The 25,109-nt window shown below is 37.5% G+C and overlaps 1 protein-coding gene across 10 annotated transcripts in view; it reads right to left on the bottom strand.

Annotated features, from left to right (window-relative positions):
* TENM1 (teneurin transmembrane protein 1) overlaps window positions 1-25,109 on the bottom strand; it is a 1,397,628-nt gene that overhangs the window by 817,287 nt on the left and 555,232 nt on the right. The window lies entirely within an intron of this gene.

The raw sequence follows: 25,109 nt of genomic DNA, 5'->3' as shown, positions 1-25,109 counted from the left end.
ATTTTTAAGAGATTGTAAACCCTTCTCAGCAGGTGTACATTGGCTCCGTTCCACTGACTTCAAAGGATCGGGCCTGTAGAACTGAACTTTTCCTTTCCTTGCAGCTCAAGATATTGAGGGGGAAAATGTTTTTTTCCTAGTATGTTTGCTATTATTGCACAGTAAATATACACATTGCAAAAGCAGCTGGTTTGGGATTAAAAACCAAATTTTTGTACTGCTAGCTTGAGACATGTTAGGCCATTGGTATCCAAAAAAAACCATTCTGGTTATCACTGTGTGTGTGGTGCCATTCAGTGAATTGTATGTATACAAAGGCTCATATCAAAGGTGGCATTTAAATTGCTAGAAGACAATACATTTATAAAAGCTGTCTTTTAATAGTTATAGTGGGTAATGGGTTACAGTGGGTTTATTTTTTATTGTCTGTCATTTGAGGACTGCCAGCTGATGTGAAGAGGTGCAGGCTAACCTGATTCTCCTGATGTAATCTACATGATTGTAAGTGATGGCGGAGTTTTTTGGATAGGTCTATTTTATTTAATTTAAATAAATCAAAAAGTAAGTGACAGATGGTGATAAAGATAAGATGCTTTGTCCACCCTCAGGTAGGTACTACACTTTTCTTAACCTTATACGCGATGTCCTCACTATCCACCCACTTATTTTTCTATAAAATGCTTCCGACTTGGCAATATGCTATTCAAACCTCTAACTGTGACACATCCACCTCTTTCTTGGTAAGACACACTTTGTACTGGCTGAAAGCAGAGGGAATTGCTGTCATGCCTTCGGGACTTAGCATAGCAGACAAAAAGAGAGAAAAGCAACAGATAGTCTAGTTCTAAGCACCTCCAACCTCTCTTCTTTGGCATTAGGAAGTATAGAAAATAGAACCCTTTCCCCTGAAAGCAAACAGCACTATCTCTAATGGAGCCAGGTGAAGCAGAGAATCACCACAGAAGAGGGACAGGGTTAGATGTAGGGAGGAGGCAAACTCTGAAATTGGGTGACAACCTTCTTGAATGATTTCTAGGACCCACTAGCCAGCCACCGTTCGAGCCCAAGCAGCCTTGAAAAGCAAGAAGGTACCCACCAAAAGGAGGGGAAGGCAAAGTAGAGAACCTTGCTGATTAGTCCAGAACCCTCATACAGGGGATCAAATTTACTGTCTCTGGCTAGGTCCAGTCTGCAATATCATGGTTAAAGAAGCACACTTTTCAATAGTCTGATTTCTTCCTGAACGAGTTAGATTTTTGATGGTAAAAATAAGAGGATAATCTTTGTCTTAACTGTTTGAGGTTGTAATTGTTTCCTCCTATATGATATTTTATACTACCATAAACACTGAAGGATTGATCCCGATTCCTTCAGTGCCTATAATGCCTCAGAAGTCTTGGAGCTACAAATTATGTCCTTTAAAAGATAAGCCCTTTATTGTCATCTATACTTCTTTTGGGATATCAGACAAAGCCAATGAAGAATCTCTCCTCATTGTGACACAAGTAGCCCTTGATCTTGTAGCTGTATCAGCAGGATATAGAGCTGTCTGAAAAAGTTACTTTGGCAATTAATTTCCCCGCAGCACACACATATTTGATCTGTTACTTAGGTTCCCCAGAAGTTTATCCAAGAACTAGGAAACTATCCCATTGTAAGACAGTCATACTTAGCTAGCAAAGCCCAATAGTTAGCTATTTTGACTTGTAAACTAGCTAGATAATATTTTTCCTCCCCACAGAAATATCTAATTTCTTTTGTTCCTTGGGGCATACTTTGCCTAGAACCAGATTGCCTTGATTTTTCATTTGTACCCATCACAACCACTGACCCTAGGTTAGGGTGAGTATAAAATTACTCTGATGGGACTTGGTATCTGATCTGTAAATTTGGACATTGCAATGGAAGCAGGGGTCTGCTGAAGATTTGTGTCTGGGTCTAACATACCCTTATTAATCAGCATTACTAAGTGCTCCTGCATGACAGGGTATAAAATGTCAAAACAGTTTACACAACTTTTCCTACTGGTATTCCTAGGGTTTCAGCCATTCTCTTAAGGAGGTTCTGAAATGCCTTGAAATAATCCACCATATATGAAATTGATGGGATGACTTCTTCATCTGGTGAAGATGAAGAAAAGGCCAAAGGAGTCCCCTGCTGAACAAAATATCCTGCCCATCGCTCTGCAACTTTTGATCTCCTGATTCAACCTCTTCCATTTGAGGTGAATGCATCACCCTTTGAAGTTACACTGGTGGAGAAGATTTACCTCTGGGTCTGAGATGTCTACCATTATACTGAGCAGGATACTGAAAATGAGGACTCCATGATGGTAAGGTCATGACTGAAAACCATAAGGGTAAGATGCATGATGCAAGGAAATGGCATCCATTGGTTTGAAAGACAATGGTCATATAAGATAGTTATCATATCACTATGGTTGTGGTTTCAGACATGGGAATGGGAACGCCAAAGTCCATACTCCATCTGACATAGCGATAATCTTAATATTTATTTAGGGAAGAATTTTATTTTCTGACATTGTGTTACACCTGCAGCCAGCATGCTTACTTGGGTTCTTCCATAGTTTTTTTTTTTTTACACATATCAACTGGCGCTAATTATACAGTAATCAATCTTTCTTGCTAACAGTGTTTGATCTATACAGTCATACCTCACCCAACTATGAGTTACTACCAGATTACATTTCTCATAAAAATTTCCCCTACTAGGATATAAATTTGGAATTTCATTAGAATAGCAGAAATGGCATCACTTTTCATACAATGTTGTTGTTTTTTTTAAAAGGTTGTCTGCTTAGATTTACGGGTTCTTTTCACCTATGCCAGAATAAGTTGTTTATTACTGTTAAATTACTGTAGTGCCTAAGGACCACCCAAAAATGGGGCCTATTTTGCAAGGCCCTATACATACACAGAGTATTAGTCAGTCCCTGCCCTGAAAAGATTACAATCTAAAGAGACTACACAGACACAGGGTGGGTGGCGGCTTATAACACACAAACAGAATGAATAACGAGCAATGTTTCTTATCACACATGAAATAAACAGACTACTGGCCACACTGGGAAGTAAGGGAACAATCATGCATCATCAGAAGAGTGAAAATCCTCTCCTCAGAATACAGAGCTTTATAGGACTGTGGGGACAGAGGAGGGACTTTGAGCAGAAGTCCTTCTGGGATAGGACAGGCTGGCTCAGGGAAAAAAAAAAACAATCACCCCATAGCTTTGTCTTCAAAGCCAAAAAAAGGTGCGTTTCCACCATGATCTAAGTAACACAAGTGCACTATCCTACTGGAAACAAGACATTGTAGTTTTACCAAGAGATCAATTAGGCAATGGCAGTCATGGTCAGTGGTATAACATTGACTTTGCCTAACTATTTCTCAGTCAAAAATTCACAGTTTACATCGTGATTCCTGTTCCTTTAAACTCAAGAACTGTGTGATCTCACAATGTACTTGCAGGGAATGTGTGGTCTCATCAGGCACTGTGCTGCTCCCACAGGGTTATAATGTTAACTAACTGACTTCATTAGTTAAGTCAGTTTGGCAGGTATATCAAGATTATCCTGAAATAATCACTCTACTTTTATGGAGGCAGGTACCAAACATTCAGATAGTAAATTAAAACAGCTCACCAAAAAATAAAAAAGTCAGCTACATATAGTATTCACCTTTCATTTTTAATTAGATGAAACCCCTGAGTCTTGTCATAAAATCATTTACAGACTCTCCATCTGCTCAGAGATCACTTCAAATATGAATTAAAAATATTTTTAAAAGATCTCTTTGGAAAAAAACCCCAACAACATAGTATTGCTGTGTCTTACAACCTTTTTGTAGAGTAACGTATGTGCAGTACTTTTCAGTTTGAACAAACAACACACCATTCAGCCTGTTCTTATGGTTGTTATAACCATCATCATGATCCTACCATTCTAGTGCATTTGCATCAGAACGCACAATCCTGTCAGGGTTTTAAAAATAAGTTATCCTAGCTGTTAATCAAATTTGGTCCAGTATATACTGTTAATTAAAAGCTTTTAGCTACACTACAGTAGGCCAAATGTAAGGATTCCAGTGTCCCTCTGATACTCTGGCATAACTCTCATTGATACAAAAAGATATTATTCATATGCATCAAGGGAGACTATGTCCCATAGTATGAAAAATATATCTAAATGTAACAACCAACACAAGCTCTCATCTCATCCAGAGAGGTCTTCAATAGTTGCTCCACACAGGTATGAGGGCAGAGTTTGGCCAATAGCAGGCAACCAACATATGTCTAAATAAAAGTAGAACAATTTTCAGAATGAAATAAATATGCCATCAAATTGGAACACTACTTGGTGTTGTACAGTGTTACAGTGTCAGTTAATTTGGTTGGGTGGGGTGTGTTTGATGAAGTGTACAAACCCCACATGAGTGGGAATGGGCTGCTGGGAATCCAATCAGCTGCACCCTGCAACAGCGGAAGCAGGTGTCAAGCTTTGAGGGACGGCTGAAAAGGGAGAGCCCAGCTCAGCTGCTGCCTGGCTGGGAGGGAGTGCAGACCCTCAGATCTCAGTGTAGGAAAGAAGGCTAGCTGGAGCCAGGATCCAGGGAAGAGTGCTGCATATCAAGGTCTCCTTGAGAAAAGGGAATAGTTTAGGTTTCTTCATCTTTGTCACCATGCCTCAGTGGGTCACAAATGAGGACGCTCAAATTCAGGATGAATTGCTGAGAAATAGGGCAGACGCACCCCGGACTGGTGATTATTCTTCCATAAAATATACCAAACCAGTAACAAAAGTAAACTTGTGTCTTACCACACTGGTTAACAAGAAGTCCTAACTGCAGTCTCCTTAGGCATCCCAGCCCTGGTTTCACCACCCAGACACTAGACTTTATGGTAAATGATTATTTAAAACCAATTTAATCAAACAAAGGGTCCTTCTAATACCAAGAGATCATTGGAGTCAGGATTTCACAGTTTCCTTAACTGAATGTACTTATGGTAGTGTTTTCAAAACCTCCTAAATGATACATATAAAATTTGCTGATAACTCCAAGCTGGGAGGGGTTGCTAGCACTTTGGAGGACAGGACTAGAGTTAAAAATTATCTTGATACATTGCAGAATTGGTATGAAACCAATAACATGAAACTAAAAGATAAGTGCAAAGTATTGCACTCAGGAATGAAAAAAATCCAGTATAAAATGGGGAATAACTGACTAGGCAGAAGTACTGCAGAACAGCATCTGCAGGATATAGTTGATCACAAATTGAATATGAGTCAACAATGTGATGCTGCTGGAAAAAAAGCAAATATTTTGGGAGGTATTAACAGAAGTATTGTATGCAAAACATAGGAGGCAATTGTCCCACTCTATCTGGCACTGGTAAGCCCTCAGCTGGAATATAGTGTCTAGTTCTGGGCACCACACTTTCAGAAAAAATGTAGAAAAATTGGAGAGACTCTAGAGGAGAGCAACAAAAAATGTTTAGAAAACTTGACCTAGGAAAAGGTTGGAAGAACTGGGCATATTTAGTCAAGGAAAGTCTAAGGGGAGGACTTGATAACAGTCTTCAAATGTGTAAAAGGCTGCTATAAAAAGGACAGTGATCAATTGTTCCCCATGCCCACTCCAGGCTGGACAAGAAGAAATTGACTTAGTTTGCAACAAAGGAGATTTAGGTTACATATTAGGAGAAACTTTTTAACTATAGTTAAGCACTAAAACATGGTTATCATGGGAGGTTGTGGAATGCCCATCACTGGAAACTGTTAAGAACAGGTTAAACAAACACCTGCCAGGGGTGATGTGCTTCAGTGCAGGGGGATGGACTACAGGACCTCTTGAGGTCCCTTCCAGCTCTACAGTCCTATGATTACAGAATACAAAGTCCTTCTAAATGTCAATGGAAATTGTGCTCTAAATCATTTAGATTCTTGAAAATCCCACCCTTTAGGACCCAAACTCTCATTGAAATCACTAGAAGTTTTGCAATTGACTTCATGCGCAGCATGCTGAATCTTTAAATCCTTGGTCTATGGAGTCTGGATTATTCCAGTGCTAAGTGTTGATGCAAATACAGTTGGTATCAAGAGCTCTGGATCACCAATATCAAGATAGTGAGAATGGATGATTCCCTGAGGCGTCTCAGCAGTAATAATCTGATAAGGTTTTGATTTGGATTAAAAGGTCCCAGCTGTTTTACTTTATCACTAAAAAATAATCTCACTGGATAAAAAATATTACAACAGCATATTTTTTACTACTCATTCTCAGGCTGATGTTTACAGTTCCTATCAGCCAAGTTCTAATGTCCATTTAGCAATTGCTGGATTTTAAAAAAAAAGGTTTAAAAAAAAAAAACTCAGGAAAAAGAAAGAAAAAAATAGAAGACTTCTTGGACTCTTTTTATGCTTATCTTTCAAATTAACTATAACAGTGCTTTCATATTAATAATAAGATAATTAGTAAAAAACTAAAACAATTAGAGATGGTCTCTTTGTCTTTATCAAGCATGACTGTCAAGTGAGACTATTTAGAATGGTTCAGATTACATTCTGTAGTGTAGAAAGTATCATTTTGAAACGCCTAAATATGCATCTCTTCCTGACAGAAATGAAAACTTTGTATCATGCTTTTTTCCCCAACAAAGAAAAGCTCTTCAGAGTCAGAAAAGTAAATACTAAGTAAATACTAACAAAGCAATTATCCCCTCTAAAAGCATTTTTCTGCCTTAGGAGTCTCGCTGTTCTCTGTAGGTTTCCTCTCCCCTCAGGCTTCCTCTGCTCCAGTAATGTGGTCTCTCCAATGTACTTCTGTACACCTGGTCTGATTATCCAAGACTCAGGCACCCTCTTTCACTCCAGCTGAGATCACTTCTCTCAGATTCCAGGCCTCACCTCTTTCTGCTCTAGGATTTCTCACTCTTCTCCATCTGTTTCACACTAAATGGATTTTTTACAGGTCTCATGTCCACTTTTCCCAACAGCCATACTACTGCCTAGGATTGTAAACGGTTTTTTCACCTTCCCCTCTAGCAGTCCACTAGTCACATAAATCTGATATTAATTGGAATTTATGAGGTCTGCCAGAGGTATGCCTTGAATTATTAATAACTAATGATTCCTTCTGGCTTTCCAAAAACAAACAAACCAAAAAAGTGATAAAATCTATCCCCCTCTGTTTTTTTCCAAAATAGGATCTACCTATAAAGACAGCAAGAAAATGCTTCACATCACATGAGAAACTTTGCTTAAGGACCCACAATCAGCCAAGATTGGATCTTCCCATCCCTAAGAATAGAAACTAAAATGGCCGAGTACTAGTATTGCTAATCACTTAGGCAAGGATCTCTTGTAATATGCATATGGATAAATACTTTTTCTCAATTCCAACCTAGCTAAAAAGGACTTCAAGTTACCAATCAAGTGTCACACCCTGCTTTGCTATGTAAATTGCCCATTGCACAAGTAGTATCTAGAAAAGAGATGGGTGGGGAAGCTGCAAGTTAAACAAACTTGAAATGTGGTTGGAAGATGGAAGGTCAAATTGGGCAAACTGTTACCCCCAAAAATCTAAGTCACATGTTTTCACCCCAAATTATGAACTATATATTGTATTCCTTGTAAATCAAATATATCATGAATTATCTTGGTCATGTCAAATCAGAATCTGTACATTTGCCTTGTGAATCAGATCTACATCTTTCTATATGTGGAAAATATGTCTGTTCTATTAGAGAGACAAGATGGGTGAGGTAATATCTTTTATTGGAAAACATTCTGTTGGTGAGAGAAACAAGCTTACAAAAGAACTCTGTAAGAGCTTGAAAGTCCTAAATAATGTGAATTTTTTCTATATAATCAAAGAATGTATTATGTATGTCCTCCAAATGTAGAATATAAGGATTTTGTTGGTTTTCATTGTAACTAATTGTTGCACTCTCGAAATAATAGGAATTTTCTGGCAACAACAACGAGAAATGTTAGAAGATATAAACAAAGGTATAACTTTAAGATATTAAGAGATATTGCTTAAAAAAAGAGGGAGAATCCCAGTTGATTATAATATAGAAATACCATCCTTGAAATGAATCACACTCAAAAAGCCTCTGATAATAAAAGGATTGAAGTAATTTCTTACACACCATCACCGTCTACTAGATACCAATGGAAGCAGGCAAAGAAATTGAAACGGGAGTATATAAAAAAGTCAAGTCACCCAGCGCTGAGGAGAATTGACTGAACCCAACACAAGAAGCTGCAGAATCTTAAGTGTGACTGACTTAGACCAGCTGTGTGAAAAGGACTCTTCCCCCCATCCCAGGGTTAAGCGTGGCGAGAATTCTTTTAAAATATTGTATTTCCCCACCTCATCTTTAATATGAATAACTGTAGGTTATCTTGTTGAATCTACACACCTATTGGGACCTCAAGTAACTACATTTAGATTTTATTGCCTTTATAATTCCAAGCCTAAGAGAGATTGAAAAGAATTTTAAGCAATTGCTTTTAAACTGCTTCCTTTTGGACCAATCATACTCTTCCTTAAAGACAAGTGCACCCTTGGAAGTGTGGCAAATGTGTTCGGTACTAAAGAATTCAGAATGGTTGATCATAAGTAAATGTGATAAAAAAATCTTGGCAATTTGCATTGTTCTTTGATATAACTACTGAGCTTCAACTCTAGTCTGTGATAATTGCTTGCAAGTCTATATTGGGTGTATAGTACACACAATTGGTTGTGTCTGCACTCGAGTGGAGAACTGTTGGTAATATATTAATGTGGTGAATTAATACACTGTTGGTTGGTAAAGAATAAGCAAATGTCCTGATTTCGGAAATGCTCTTCAAGTTGACCTGAAAAGAACCCAGCGTTAAACTAGCATGTTAACAATCCCTGGACTCAAGAGAGAGGGGTTATTGTACGGGACTCTAGTATGTATTGGCAAATCAAGTTTGTTAGAGTTCAGCTTTAAAAATAGAACTGCCACCCTGGCATTCATAAATTGACCCGCTTTCATGCATACAGGTCACATGAAAATTGACTCAGAGTGTTTTTTAAATTCTTCAAAATATTCCAGTTGACACTAGCAGCCATGGAAGCCCGGTCTATGCCACACTATTTGATAAAACACTGAAGGTCCAATTTTCAGCAGTGGTCAACATTGGCCTAACACTGCACCCACTGAAAACTCCCCTTGACTTCACTGGAGGCAGAGGTAGAAAAATGAGACCCTAAATGATTATTTGCCAATTTTCACTTATGAATACACGGTGCTTTGCTGTTACTGCAAAACATTTTTTTTTCTATCTGCTTTGGTGCTTTATGAGGGCTCTTATTTTTGCTGCAGCTCTGTTCTATCCCTTAGCCTTATATATATTCAGTGTCTGCTTCCCTCTAAGTGTTCTACTGTCTTTATTCTATAAAGATTTTCCCTACAATCTCACCACTAACATTCTATATTTTAAATATTAATTGTAATATAAATTGAGCTGTACTCACACCTGCACCTGAAAAGTAATCATTCCAAAGGGAACAAACAGGTGTTATCCACGGTTTATCCAGGTTTATCCATTATTATTTGCTAAGTGACAACAGTATGCTCAGTGTTTTTTCAAAGAGCTGAGTTCCTGTCCCAAGGGGCTTACAATCTACTGCAAGCTACTTAAAAATGAGAATAAAACCATAGTAACTAACCACATTTTAGCTTTGATTTTGTAAAAAAAAAAAAAAAAAATAGCTTTCAGTACTAAGTCAAACCCTGACTAACAGCCCCTCATGCACAAGTGTTTTATTTTATTTATTTGCTAAAGACAAATTATAAACAAGTCCCCTGAGATCCCTAAGGTCATAACTCTCATTTTGACAGCATAGGCCCTTATTCATGCTCTCTAGAGGGGATCAGAGGCCTTCTACACCTCTGTACCCTCCCTCTGGCAAGAGCACCAAATTCTATCCTCTGAATGTACACAAGTCAATGAGCACTCCATGTATAATTTGGCCCATTAACAAGGTAATACATGGGGCCAACTTCTGCTCACAGTGTATACTTGGAGTAACTTCATTTGAGCATCCAAATTCTGCCCTCATGGAACTCCATCTGAAGTCACTAGAGTTACTCTGCATTTGAATCAGAGTAACAGAGTAGAATTAGGCCCACAATCTCCAAGATGTTGCTGACAGCCATTAAACATTTGACAATTTCAATATGAATACTGACGTTCACGGAGTAAGAGTCATATTTCTATCTAATAGAACAACTATGTAACATCCTGTAGATAAGCACATTTACAAATCGGGGGAAAAAAAACAACATTTCAGTGACAGGTTTGGATATCACCACATGCTATGGGAGCTGAGAATAAGTAGTTTTTCCACCAGCACTTTAAGCTGCAATTCTATTATAATTAAACATTTATGGAACAATCCTGTGGCTTCAAGCCAATAGTCCTTGTCACCCAAATAGGGACTACATGCATGACTAAGGACTAGTTGTATGGCTAATATTGAAGGGACTGGGCCCTTACATAGCATTCTTGATACTTTTCAGAGTAAAACATGGTTCCCATGATTTGTTTATAAGCCTGCACACAGATGCTCCCAAATCACTCTCCAGTAGCACGTTTATCTTCCTTTACCTCTTCTGTGACTGCTTAGATCCTTGAACTTGGCCACAAATCCAATGCAATTTTAGAAAATTTGAAAAATTATGGGTTGTCCACTCATCACATTTCTACTTTTGCAATGCCATATTGATAAAAATAGGAGTTTACAGAGTCAAACAAATAGAAATATGGTATTTCAACTGGAACATGGTCCTGTGGGAAAGTACACAGTGTATACTACGTTATTTTTTTTATTTGAGAAACCTCACAGACCTAGACATTCAAGTTTCATATAGGCACTGATGTATTAGGTGATTTATGGTGTATATACTTTACATTTGTTTGAAATGCCTATGACATGTAGACATTTTTTGAATTTGTGATCATAAAGATTTTTTTGATGATAAAATTATGAGCTCCAGGCTGAAGTTTTTGAAATTTGCTGGTAGATTTACAATTCAAAGAAGTTACCTAAATTAACAGAAATGCCCTAAAAGAACAGCTGTCTGCCTGACTGATCCAAGAAAATGAACACTGAAAATAAACAGCTTCCCTGTAGAAGACTGTGATAAAGCTAATCACCCTTTGCATAATGGATTTATTTTCCCTTGTGCTTATGAACTTGGTGAACCTAAGTTATAAATATTTAAATATTACAGACATCGGAGGCATAAATTAAAAAAAAAAAGAAAGAAAGGAAAGGATGTCAGTAATCTGACAATAGCAAATCCAGATGTCTTAAATGAATCACAAGACTCAATGATCACATGTGAGTCCAAAACAATGATTATGGTATAGGAATAGAACCCATTTTCAACCATACTTTAATAAGGCTTTTCTGGTTAAATACCGATGTTCCTCCTAACTTAAGAGGGCATAGCCTTTGGATAAATGCCATAGTTTTATTAGAATTCTTGTACCATTATTGGAGATGCAAGCACAAGAGAAAGATACATAGTTTAAAATTATTGGGGCAAATCCTCAGCTGGTGTGAATGGTCATAGCTCCACTGAAGTTGCGTCAATTGAGCTATTTATAGGAGGATCTACTTCATTAATATACTTAATTTTTTTGTTTTGTTTTACAAATTCTCTATTTCAGAAAAATGTCACCACAGCATATACATTCTATATGGAAAATGAATAGGCATTATAAATTCACTGCTAGTATACTCATTACATCAGTGAGTTAAGGCCAAAAGTTTCAGAAGCATCTACTAATTTCCCGTGGCTTCAGTTTTGGGTGCCTAGCTTCAGAGACTGCGGGTCTGTCTACACTGCAATTAAAAACCAGCAGCTGGCCCGTGCCCACTGACTTGGGCTCATGGAGCTTGGGCAAAGGGGCTGTTTAATTGTGGTGTAGACTTTTGGACTTGGGCTTCAGCTCGAAGTCTGGGATCCTCCCACCTTGCAGGGAATGTCTATTAAACAGCCCCTTAGCCCAAGCCCTGCGAGCCTGAGTCTCCTGGCACAGACCAGAGTCTAACTGCAGTGTAGACATACCCTTGGAGGCTGATTTTCACAGGCATTAAGTCTCTGCAGCAACAGTAGGTTTAAGGCATAGACACTCTAGGCTCATGACTAGGGTCCAAGTTCCTGGAGTTACAAGATATCAGAATATCAGCTTTCATTTTTTAAAATAAAAAATTTCCAGTAGTCATGGATACTTACAAAAGCTTGAAAACATTAACCAAGTATAAAGAATGCCTGTTTGTGTCTACAGGAAGCCTGAAAAAAGTAGAGTGAAATGCCTTAACTCTGACACTCTGGCAGGGTGGGACTGCAGCATGAGGGTGAAACTATTGTGGGGAAGGGGGGAACGAAGCGCCCATGTGGAGCATGCTTGGGACCCCAATTAGTTTAGTTCAGCCTTATCCACAGCTGGAAGTGCTTAGCACTTCTAGTAACCAAATACCTGGTGTCTCATGTTGGGCACCCAAAATTAGAGGTCAATTCTGCAAATTTAGGCTTAAGCTTGTAGTATACAGATACTGGTACTAAAATCATCCTTTCATTAGGGTATTATATTGTGGCTCCAGCAAGCATTGTGTCTTTCTGGGGCACATGCTTCCTGTTTCCACATTGCTCCCCTTTCAAAAGCATGCCTTAAGGACATGGTCTTACTCCCGTTAAGGCCTTTCATTTGACTTTAATGAGAGCTAGATGGTACAGTCAGCCCCCAAACTGTTTTTTGTTTAAAACAAACAAACAAACAAACATACATGGTTTTGATGTGAAATCGAGGGAAGATTAAGCACTTTTTGTAAAACGGGATTCACTGTATACTTTTAATTTGTACTGAAATGTTTATACAAAGTTAGCTAGTCAGTCATGCCTTCTCTCAGTTGCTTTGTCCTCAGTTTGTTCCAACACCACACTATTATGCTTCCTTTTGAAAGGTGAGCTTTGTGCAAGCACCGATATGGCCATCTCAAGAACTGTACGTATGATCACAGGTATTTCTCAATAACGGAACACTTCAATTAAAAACTGCATCAGTGTTGCCACCAAAATTGTTTCATATGTATTTTAAAATAAAAATAAATCTCAAAATCCATTAATAAATAAGTGCAAAAGAAAGAAAATGTAAATGGCTCGTTAATTGTGTTTATCTCAGTGTGAGGCCATGTCAAAAAGCCTGCAGCAAATGTATTTTGTTAGAAGTACCACTTGCACAGCAGGCATTAAACATTAGAAAAGAAGCTTGTCATTACTGGGATAAGACGGAAAAGGCTACTAACATTTTACTAAATCATTAATATTATATCTAAAATATTTTAAACGCTGAATTAAAAATCCATTTACACAGTATTTCTCTACTAGACTCCTCAAACTTAATCTTACACAGTTTAGGGTGGCGGGGTGGGGGGGACGGACGGACCCACAGGAGGACCCTGTGACATTCTATGCTTTGTATTCTTGATTAGTTCTAATTTTTTTCCCCCAGCACGTTTGTGCATCTTGGTTGAACTATCTAAAGCCAGATTTGGTGAGGTTTTAAAAAAAAAAAAAAAAAAAAAAGCTACCCCCAGATCTTACATGGTTAATAGGGCTCACTTGAAGGAAGTGAATCTCTCACTTAAATCCCTTTCAATAGCCTAGCTAAAGACTTAAATTTTATACAGTCAAAAAGATCTTTGGTTTCCCATTCACTCACCCACACAGGGAGAAATGAAAGTAAAACAATCTAAATTAAACGAATTTTTCACTATTATTGCTCAGAATTCTCTGCAATAAGTTTGCCATTTGCTTTGTGTCCTTTTCAGTTTTGGGGTCTAGCTTTTTGCTTACCCTTTTGAAGTTGATCCTGACATGACAGGTGAATTACTGGGGGGTGGGGGGAAGTGACATAAGTGAACCCCAAAATGTGAGAGAAATATGAAATGGGGAGTTGAAAGCAGCTTAGTATCAAAACATTAAGCTGCTGGAGATCAAATATGCTCTTCAGCCTGTCTAGGGAAGAGGTACCATGACAGCACAGTCCCATAGTCCAGTAGCCCAAATTCTATACCAATAAGCTGCTTTGGGATTCTAGAGACCCTTTTTCCTACCAGAGAAAGTTCATTTACATTACATCGGTACCTTTGAGAGCAATGGAATGCTCTTTTCCCCAAACTTAGGCTTTTTTAATGACTGAAAATGGTATTGGGGCTGTTTTTAAAAACATCAATAATTGAGCAAATTCATTCTACATGTCAATCATCCATGTATAGTTTCGAAACCTTTTTTGGGAGATGCAATGGGTTACCTAAACTTAAGCCACAGAAGAGAAAATCTGCCCCAGACATAACACAAGGGAGAGCCACGCAAATGAGTGGAGAGGGAAACAGGATGAGCAGACGAGTTGCATGAAACTAATTTGACATGTAATCCTGTAAGTGTCTTTGCAAGGTATGTTCCCTAATATACTGATAACTCTCCTCTCCAAACCACAAAAATCCCCTTCTAGGGGAAAATGTCCCCCATTGCTTAACCCCCACTTCTCCTCTATAAAAAGGAATCTATCCTGCTGCACTAAATCACTAACTGAAATGGGTGTCATTTAGCTATGAGAGGTCAAGTTAACACCTAGCTAAATATCAGGGCCATAAGTTATACCTTTTGTGCCTCCATATGATTTCCCTGAAAGAGAGAGGCCACCCTTTAAAATTTGGTCTGTTATGCTTCAATTACGGTAAAAATAACTTCTCTTTGATAAAAAGATTAAACATCCCATTTCAGCAAAAATTAAATACATATTCTTTTGCAAAGTATTGCCTTGGCACCAGGTCTTGGACAGGAGAATAGGATTTACAGGACAGGAATTTAAAATCCAATAAAGACAACTATTCTGAACCCTGAAGGCTTCACATCTTTAATTTGGGGCCTTTGCTTCACAAAGGGCATCATTTTACAGCTCAGTTTCAGAAGCTGATACACAGAAATTTATTATTACAATCACCCAGCTCCAGAATTACTCCATAAATGTTCGGATACTTCACCTGACACTAAAAAACAACAGTTAAAAAAGTACCATGTACCTTTTACGGAGAGTTCAAGGACTGAATTAAAAAGTGTGAATGACTGCAAGACCTCCAGGACTGGCTTATAATATAAATAGATCATAGAATATCTGGGTTGGAAGGGGCCTCAGGAGGTCATCTAGTCCAACCCCCTGCTCAAAGCAGGACCAAACCCCAATTTCTGCCCCAGATCCCTAAATGGCCCCCTCAAGGGCTGAACTCACAACCCTGCATTTAGCAGGCCAATGCTCAAACCATTGAGCTATTCCTCCCCCCAATGCTGCTTTCACTCTTGATTAGGGATATTAAGACCTTGTCTTATGGGGTTGATGGTATAGAAAAAACAAGCCAGAATGCAATAAGCGTGGTTAGACACACCTCAGGGCAGAGTGAAATCAATGAACATGAGTGAAATGAACAGAGTGAAATGAACATGCAGGGCAAAATCCTGGTCCTGCTGAAGTCAATGGAAAAACTCTCATTGTTTCACTGGCTAGGGTTTCACCCATATTTCTTAACCGACTGGCTCTAATTTTACTGGACTACAGTACCACATGCTGCAGCTCATTGTCCCTCTTATATTCACCTCCTAATCTTATCTCTTTGCCTTCTCTCATGTAGAACTTAAAATCCTAATGCCCAAGGTCCTGCCTATCTGGGAGATCACCTTTCTCCCCAAATGGTTACAGTAAAATTGCAACAAGATGCTGCACCAACCTGGAAGCCATCTCCGTTTAAAAAGGAAGAGGCTGCTGGCAAGACATTATCCAAGATATACTTTCATAGCGGAATACTATCCCTGCCCCACCTTCATTCCAAAACAACCCAAGTTTTTGGATGTTTAGGCCACACGATAATTCCCATCTATATTTTCTAGGAATTTGGGAAAATGATGAGAGTTGGGAATTGGCTGGATTTGTTGAGGAGAGTGGGTAAGGATATTACTGGATTGGTAGCTTATTTGAGGTTGAATTAGTCTTTTTAAATGCTTGAATGAGATATTTTAAATTTAATTTGTAACTACCTATAGCTTTGGAAAGGCATATCTGTATATAAATCCAGCAAAATATGTAGGCAAGACAGAAAAATTCCAAAATTATTTGAGCAGTGAAGGTAATTTTTCCTCTGCTTAGCTGCTGCTCTGTGCTAAGTAACCCATTGATTCTCCATTCCCTTGTTCCTCACCTTCTGCATTCCAAACATCCATCCAGCTGTGGGGAGAACATCCGAGGAACTTTTAGGTTCCAATGATGCCACTCATTTTATTAAAAAGGAAGTCATTAAAAAAAGATTTTCCTGTCACACAAATCAGTCTGGCTCTGAGAATGGCTGTTGCTCACAGAAGGGGGGCTATTTTCCCTTCTTTACATAAATATCTGTAAGCTTTCACTAGCATAAACTCTTCAAGTAGTTTAGCTGTTCAGACTTCCTAAGCAAATTTATCAATTTTATGGGAAGGATCCCAAATGTTGAAATAGTGAGCTTCATAAGGTTGACAGATTAAGCCAAGAACAAATAAAACTAGTACATTATTTTAGCAGGGATGCAATCAATGTTCTGTGAAATTAGGTGGTCTCTTTACTCTGAATTGGTTCAGAAGATGGGGAAACACGCAGAGATTCTTTGCAGCATGGTCATGGCCCCGTTAACACCAAATTTTAGACATACATAAATAAATCCCAATAAGACTGAGGCTTTGCTACAGTTGCATTTTCTCATTCTTATTTTCTTGGGGGGGTGTGTGTTTTGTCTGATATAATACTATTTTACCTGTCCAGCAAATTGTTAACGAACATCAGATTGTTACAGTCTCACTAAAATATATGGTAGATTGCAACATGAAACACTTTCACGCAAAAGTTGTAGACATTTCTATTGAGCAGGTAAATTGTTTGTATCCTTATTTCAACATGATTTCCATTATGAAAAACTCAATACCCACAAAAATGGTATTTGAAATACCAGTGTTTGTTTCTACTTAGAATAGGAGATACCTATTGATACATAGTGGTATGAGATAACTGAGGTGATTGCTAGTGGGTAATTACTGATATTTTAAGAGTGATAATAGTAGACCAAATCTTAAGGAAAACCAATGAACATGAGATTAAATGTCAACCATGACTGAGATTCAGCCATCATTTGCTCCATTGTCACTGTAACGCAAGGGGACCCAGGAAGTAGGACTCCATAAAGGAATGGCTAAAGGTACTATCGTGCAGTTTGTCTGCCAGATTCTTTGCAATGGGGTGGAAATGCATTAAAATGAAATAAGGGATATCCCTCTTTCCCATTAATGATCAGGTACAAAGGGGAATATTACTACAGGTATTAGGTCTTCAACTTCAAGCATTTCATTATACTAATCGGCCTTCCTCCTTCATTTTTATTCATGAGTAGCTCAGGGTAGGGGTTTTTTGAAATCACATCTGCCAGACTCTGAAGTTCTGACCTACTTTGCTGTACCGAGAACCACAGTATTCCTTCTGTAGGGCATTCCTATAAAAAAAAATCATGCATTTTTACCAGAAACAATTTAAAGGGTTTTTTGAGTTAATAATGAGATTCTTTTAGGTGAAAGGAAATATTCTTTTGGGGGTGAAGTGAAAATACAGAGATGGATGGATGTTTCAAAAATCTCAACTTTGAAAAAATATCCTGGAGAAAGAATATGAAAGCTAGTATAAATCATAATATATCATAATGCTCCCAAATATTTATTTGCCTAAAACAGGTAGATATATCTAAAATTGGACAGATGCATTGACATTTTTCTTGACAGATTCATAACCCTCTGGTTCCCAAACTTTAATGTTCAATAACATTTCATTAGTATACTCCAGTGTATTTATTACTATGCATTATTAATACAGATATGTGCCTATGAGATGTACAGTTTGTAATTATTTTTCCTTTCAAAACATAATAGCTTCACACTGGAGTTGTTGCAGCTACAATATTTCATCTCTGAATGCTCCTTCAAACATTCTGGGGCAGTGACAGAAATGTGTATTTGAACAGAAAAGCTGTCAAGAAGGTACTGTGGTGCTATTCATCACATTTTTAATCCTGACCATACTGAGATGCTAGTGAAGCTGGCTGTCCAGGACACTAAACAAAGATGGAAATTATGTCTTCTGTTCTTACATATCAAACCTGCAAAGTTAGACTGAATTCAATAGGCCTGTATTACACTCTATTAATTTCCCATTAGTTCTTAGCATTGCAGAATCCAGCCACACTGTCACTATGATTTAGACATGCAACCTTGATTCCAGCACCCAAAAAAAATGGAGCCTGTCACTTCTCATAATTTTACATGAGATTCTACAAATGTAAATCCTTTTTCATCCTGTCATCCTTTTATGTTTTTAATGAGTTTGCTCACAAACAGCACAGAATCTTAATTTTACTTTTGGAAATATTAACAGATATTATAACTCTAAGCGTATCAAGTAGCAGCCTTATTAAAGTGTAATTTATACATTTATGCCTAGGTTTTACAAATACCAATGATATTTGGAATGTTTTTTAATAACATTTTATTTAAAGAAAAATGCTGCAGCTGAAAACTGAACTAAAGATTCTAAAACAAAGTTTAGACATCCGGAACACATTACATAGCATAGCATGCTCCTTTACCAGTTAAAATCTAATATTTGTAAAAATAAATTGCAGACCCTTGACAGGCAAATTACACGTGGATTACCATTTGTAAAAATTTTATCACAGAAAATAGTTTAACTGTTATGGATATGAGCCAAGATCAGCCTGACAAGTACTTTACACGAAAGATTAGCATATTCTCTTACAGAGGTTTATGCTCAATTTAGATGCATCGACTTTTTGCCACCATTGCTGACCTTTATGTCTAATCAAAGTTCCTTTGAATCCAAATCCCCAACCTTTTATCTCTCCTGACAGCTTTTAATTTGAAGGCCTGTAATAAAGTCTATTAAAATTCAAAATGTATCAGTATTTAAAGTGGGGCTTGGTTTGCTGGACTTTTAGATGTGAAACTTCAAATGAAATGAGCACAGAGATTCCAAATTTTTCCATTTTAAGCAGCATACTTAACAGGTCTGAAAAACCTGTTTATAAAGATTGGAGGAATCAGATTCGGATTTTGATCATAATACACGAATAGCTGTGGTAACAATAACATATGCATATTCGTAAAAGCACTGTGTACACACACATTTCATAAATTAACATTAGTGTGCTTTGTCATAGTGCAATGTTTAGCAGATTCTGCCTTACCTTAATCTATGCCATCCCAATGACTTCACCAAAGGGGTGGCTTGATTTCAACAGCGTGGCTTGGGTGTAAACGAAACAATGTTCCCCTCTGGGTCACCTGAAGCATTTAATACTCAAGAATATAAACCTATCTTTTCCAACTGTTATCTGTCCTATATTTGATAATACACAGCATTTTAAATCATTGTAAGAGTAATCAGTTAACCTGTGGAGAATATATATATATATATATATATATATATATATATATATATATAAAAAAAGAGATGCCTGAAGTGGTTACAAGATTCAAAGTTTCTCTCTCCTCAGGTGGTCTGCTTCCTCAATTTGAATGTGTGTTACATCTCTCTGTAACATATTGACACCAAATTTTATAACTACTTATGTGATACAGCTGTATAGTTTTACCATATACCATGCTGGGAAGAGGGCAAAAAAGAATACAAGGGTAAACCAGGGTTTAACGACTAGAACTGAGATAAACTAAAAATAAGTATTATTTCTATAATGAAAACCCATATGTAACTGAAAAAAGTCAGACATGCAAGTTAGAGTAGGCTTCCAGCAAATGTCACCTGTGCCATTGTCATTCACATAAAACAAACTATTTGTACAGAAATACTGGACGGCTTAGTATATCTGGGATGATTTGTTCTGGCATATTTTATCTAATGTAAATCTCTCAACATCAAGCTCATGTTTTACCATCAAAATATTAATTATGGTGAAGTAAACCTCTATTCATGATTGTTTTCAAGTTCCTGTTTCCTGTCTTAGCACAAGCTATACATATAATGCAGTAGAACACCTTGTTGTAACCCACGTGTACCTTTTGGAGCCTCCTTTATATATCCGCAGTACTTGAACATCATGAAAATGACTAGTGATGTTATTACTCTTTCCAAAAAATGTGCATGTTGTGCCTTTAACATGATCATACCTATTTCAGAATATAGGAAAGGAGAACAATGTGCTATAAATTTCCAATGATTTAGCAGCCATTTTCCCTATGAATTTTTAAAATTCCAGTTAGAATTTTGCAACAACGGCTTTCATTTTGAAGAGGACAGCAGCAGTATTTTAACAGGAGAATACAGAAGATTGGCCCAACCTATAAAATGTAACTTTGTGGTTGGAATCCAAAATTTCCTAGGATGAAGGGTATTTCGAAAAGCATTGTGGATTGGGCCCATCAGGAGAACAATATTCTCTCTGCATATTTAGTTTCTTGAGCTATGCATCTTTTGGCACGGGTCCTGCAATAAGATACATGCAGGTGCCAGGTGCACTCCGACTGAAGGTGATGTCAGTCCATGTGGACTCAGGGGTCTGTCTACATAGATCACACTGCAGGATCAAGGTTTAAATTCCTTTTAATGTAACTGGCAACTTCTCTTTATTTATGACCTTGTAGGTAATTAAAAGAAAAACAAATAAGTAAAAAACTAAGTTGGCTAGCTTTTAGGATTTCAGACATTCCAGTGCTGTAAAAATACTAAAACAATTTAAAACTAAGAATTCATGTTACAGTAGTTTAATATTAATATTGCATTCTTTGTGACACCAGAACTCAGTGTTCAAATTGTGGCTTCTTTGATAATAATGTTGTTTAATTCACTGCAGCTACCTTTAACTCTGGAGGTACTGAAGAACCATGAAAGGCCGAACGTTTCTCTCTTATTTCCAGTTTGAGTGAATGCTGCACTGCCACTGACTGATAGAAAAAGTTCTGGATGGGCAGCACAGAAGAACAACTTTTGAAATTTATTATCTGAGCCACAAGTGTATCTGCTGCATCAGAGAACACACCAGATATTTGCAAAATAGCATAAATGGATACTCAACAGAAGATGGCGGTGCTTGTTTCTCATTATCTAAATCACTAGGAGGTTGCAGCTGCAAGCCTTGCTGCGCTCTAGCAGGAGGCATTTGTCTCTCTTTTATTTGTTCCCAATTGTTCATTTTGCTCAAACACCACACTGTGTGGTGTTGATAGCTAAAATAAGCATAATTTCTTCCATTGCTTGAGCGGTTTTCCAAATTTTGCTAGAATCTTCCAGAAGAGTGCTTCTGGGCAGATGTTCATCATTTTCTGATGGCATTTTCTGGCACTGCAGTGGAGCATGTGTTGCAACTGTATTCAATGTCACCTCAAGTTCAGAACCCGCCAAGCTGCTTTCTCCAAAAGCAGCTGTCATACCACCCACTGAATATAAATTTACAGATAAAAATGTACACACACACACACACACGGCAAGTGACTGTGTTTTTAATCTAGTTTCAATTATTTTATCTCCAATATTGCATACATATATACAATCTGCCATAACTCAGTGGGAAAGCTGACCACAGCAAGTACCTGTTTATTGACCATTGCCTCTTCAACTAATAATATGCAAGCAGAAATTCCCTGATAAATTCAGATCTGGTGTGGAGAATGTGTTCTAATCTGGACATTTGTACCTACTTATTAAAAATAAAACTGCAGCTCACCTTTTCTTATAATCCTTATTTTCTCTTGTTCACTTTCTAAATTATTCAATTTTTCTCCTAAAAATTGCTGTATTTGGTTTTACAAAGCAGATTTTTGTGTGTGAAAGTTTGAGCTGAATCTGTTCAGCCCTTTTTGAATGAGATGAGTAGCTTTTCCCATTTTACAATAAAATCCATAAGACTGTTTTACCTACAAATAACTCAGACATGTCTGACCTTTAAACTCCATAGTGGTTACCAGCTCAATGAGGAACAGTCACTTAGTGAGCTCGATTATATTTCTATCAAAATAATGAAGGTAGAAGCGATACAATTGCTTTTGAGTAGCGTGTTGCTGTGTTATAGGGTATATATGCTATATACTGTGGTTCTGCAGAATTTCATAGGTTCAGCTAGGTTTTTCTACATCTCTACAGAGGTATGTGGTTTAGAATTGTAACAATGCAGAAAAATCACTCCTCTCCAAAGTTCTGGAGGTAAGCTTTGTGAGTACGTAGCAGAATGCTACAGTTTATAAAGTTGAATAAAACAACAAGAAAAGCCAAGGTTCTATAATCCATAATTTGTATTTTGATTACCGGTTAGCCTATAGGACATGAATTATTGGGGTTATTTACAGACAGGTATACCAAACTAGCACTTTACATGATAGCCAGATGATGGAAAAAAAAAGTTGACGAGAAAAGTTGGAGCTCTCTGTCACTTTTAAGGATATATCATCACTCTACAATGTTTTCCCAACAATGCAGGTAAGTTAATATTGCTAAGAGAACAACTGCTGAATCTCCTTATTTCAATTTTAAATATGCTCCTTTAATAATGTGTTGATGTAGATAAGCATGCAAACATAAAAACACGGGGTCTAATTTTCTAAGTGACCTGATGCAATTGCACATCTAATTTGCACACACAATTATTGTGGCTTTGCAAGCAAATTTCAGACTGGCATACTCAAATGGGACGTAAAGAAAAATGACAGCAGTTTGAAGCTGTATTGGGCTTGTAATCCTAGAATATGTCCTAGGGGAATAGATAGGTGGGTAGAGTGCATGTGAGGCAGTGAAAATAAAATTTTTCACATGGGTATCAGCATCACAAGTGTGATTTAAACTATGAATTAGCATTAATATAATATTAAAGGTGTTAAATCAAATTTTCTGTTATATAATTCCTCAGTTATAAGTATTCTTGAGCAATACTGAATGCTTGATCTCACAGTTAAAAATCCTTTAACAAGATTTTTGCACTTAATCCCTCACTTCCTGCCAATAAAAAAAAAAGGGGTGGGGGGCGGAAATCAAGAGCCCCTCAAGCTTGTGCAGTTTACAAGCTCTCTTGGCTTCATTAGTACAGCTTGTAAATTCATCTCTCTGGAAAACAATTTGGCCTTTTAAAATATCCAGATTCATCAACTGGGGTTAGGGAATCCTGTAATCAAATAGCTACTCAGTTCACATATAAAGGTGAGAAATGCACCCATCTTTAAAAGAGTGATGCCTCAAGATGTGGAGTGCTTCCTGGGAAAGGTGTTAGATACCCTGAACAACTAGCAACTTCCCTGCGAGTTGGGTGTGTGGAGCACCTCCAAAGTGCTCTGCATCTCAAAGGATCAAGCTTTAAACATGCAGCTCAGAGTTTAATTAAATTTTGCACTTTGCATGTTCAGTAATGTATTTTCAAACATTTATAACTTTATTTAAAAGCCAATTTATTTTTCAAAACTTAGAAAGCATATAATTGCTCATTAAGACATCATTAGAGACAGAGATTCAAATTGCAACATTCAGCCATTTTTGATCCTTTTGAAGAGAAAAAGAATCCTGACTTTTTTAAAAAAGACAATAGGAAAGTATTTTTTCTACCCTCTACCAAAGCTACAGAACAAATTTTGCTGAAACTCCAGAAAAAAAAATCAATTTTGGAAATAAACTTGAGAATAGAAAATTTCAGCTCCGAGAGCATGTTTTAGAAAATAATGAATCTGAGAACAAGCTATAGAATGTAACCAAATTCCAATCTGAATGATAGCAGTTATGCTCAACACGAGTTGCTATAACATACATACTATCAACTATTAAGGTTGTCTGATATGTCCATTGTAAGACCCTGTTTTCAGTTGCTTATAAATTTGCCAAATTTTAACCATTTGGGCTGTCATTTTATATGCTGACTGTCTGCATCAGGCAGACTTTTACTGGAAAATTTCAGCTACAACTGTTGTGCCATTTCCAAGAATGAGGGTAGGGAAAAAAATATGTTAACATTTGAATTTTGGCAGGGGCGACTGTTCCATCAGGACTGTGCCTTTTGCATGCCCCTGAAAGTCTGTCCAGCTTTGTCCAAGTTATAAGCTTTTGCAAACTTGCAGTTCACACATGCTCAGCAGAGACTTCTCAGATTTTAGCTGCCAAAATCTCTGAGGAGTCCATCCTCAATAATCATGCTTGAGCCTCTCATGACTACTAATGCGGACCAGACTGTGTATGCACTATCAACTCAAAAGGTTGAAAAGTCAAGCACTCAGAAGTTAGGAAATGCCAGAATTAAAGTTCCTTGTGCTTCCTTAATTCATCCCCATTATGACACATTCTTTAATTACATGATCACACACAGGATCCCTGTCTCATTCAGTGCATAGAAAGACACTACTACTTAATAAGCAGCTATTCAATATTTTGGTTTCTTCTCACTATTTAGTGTGGGGCCCCATGCCTCAGTTTCCACATATAATTCAAACCCTGCTCTGAAGAAAGAACTCTTAATTTGCTCATGGGCTTTTCTATGGTGCTTATCGCTATAGTATCCAAGTGTTTCACAGACATAAATGACTTTATTTTCACAGCACTCTTGTGACATGAAGTAGTATTATCCCCATTTTACAGATGGGGAACTGAATTACAGAGAGATCAACAGTATCCATTTATTTTGGGTGCCTAATCTGAGATACCTGAGACCTGATTTTTCAGAGTACTTAGCACTTTATCTATTCAAGTACAGCTTTCACTGATTTCACTTTTCAATGTGAGTGCTTAGCAGTTCTGCAAATCAGACCGCAGGGTATGAAGTTAGGCACGCAAATAATGCCAAACCCACCAGTAGCGATCAGCTACGAAAAGTCTGGTTTAAGTGCCTTGCCTAACTTCACACAGGATCTCTGTTGCAGAGGTAAAAATATAGATTCCAATTTTCCAGGGAAGAATTCAACTGCATTACCCCGAGACATG

Source organism: Lepidochelys kempii, chromosome 9 (assembly GCF_965140285.1).
Source record: "Lepidochelys kempii isolate rLepKem1 chromosome 9, rLepKem1.hap1, whole genome shotgun sequence".
Taxonomy (NCBI): Eukaryota; Metazoa; Chordata; order Testudines; family Cheloniidae; genus Lepidochelys; species Lepidochelys kempii.
Note: the sequence above shows the minus strand (reverse complement) of the source record. Positions and strands in the feature narration are given on the sequence as shown.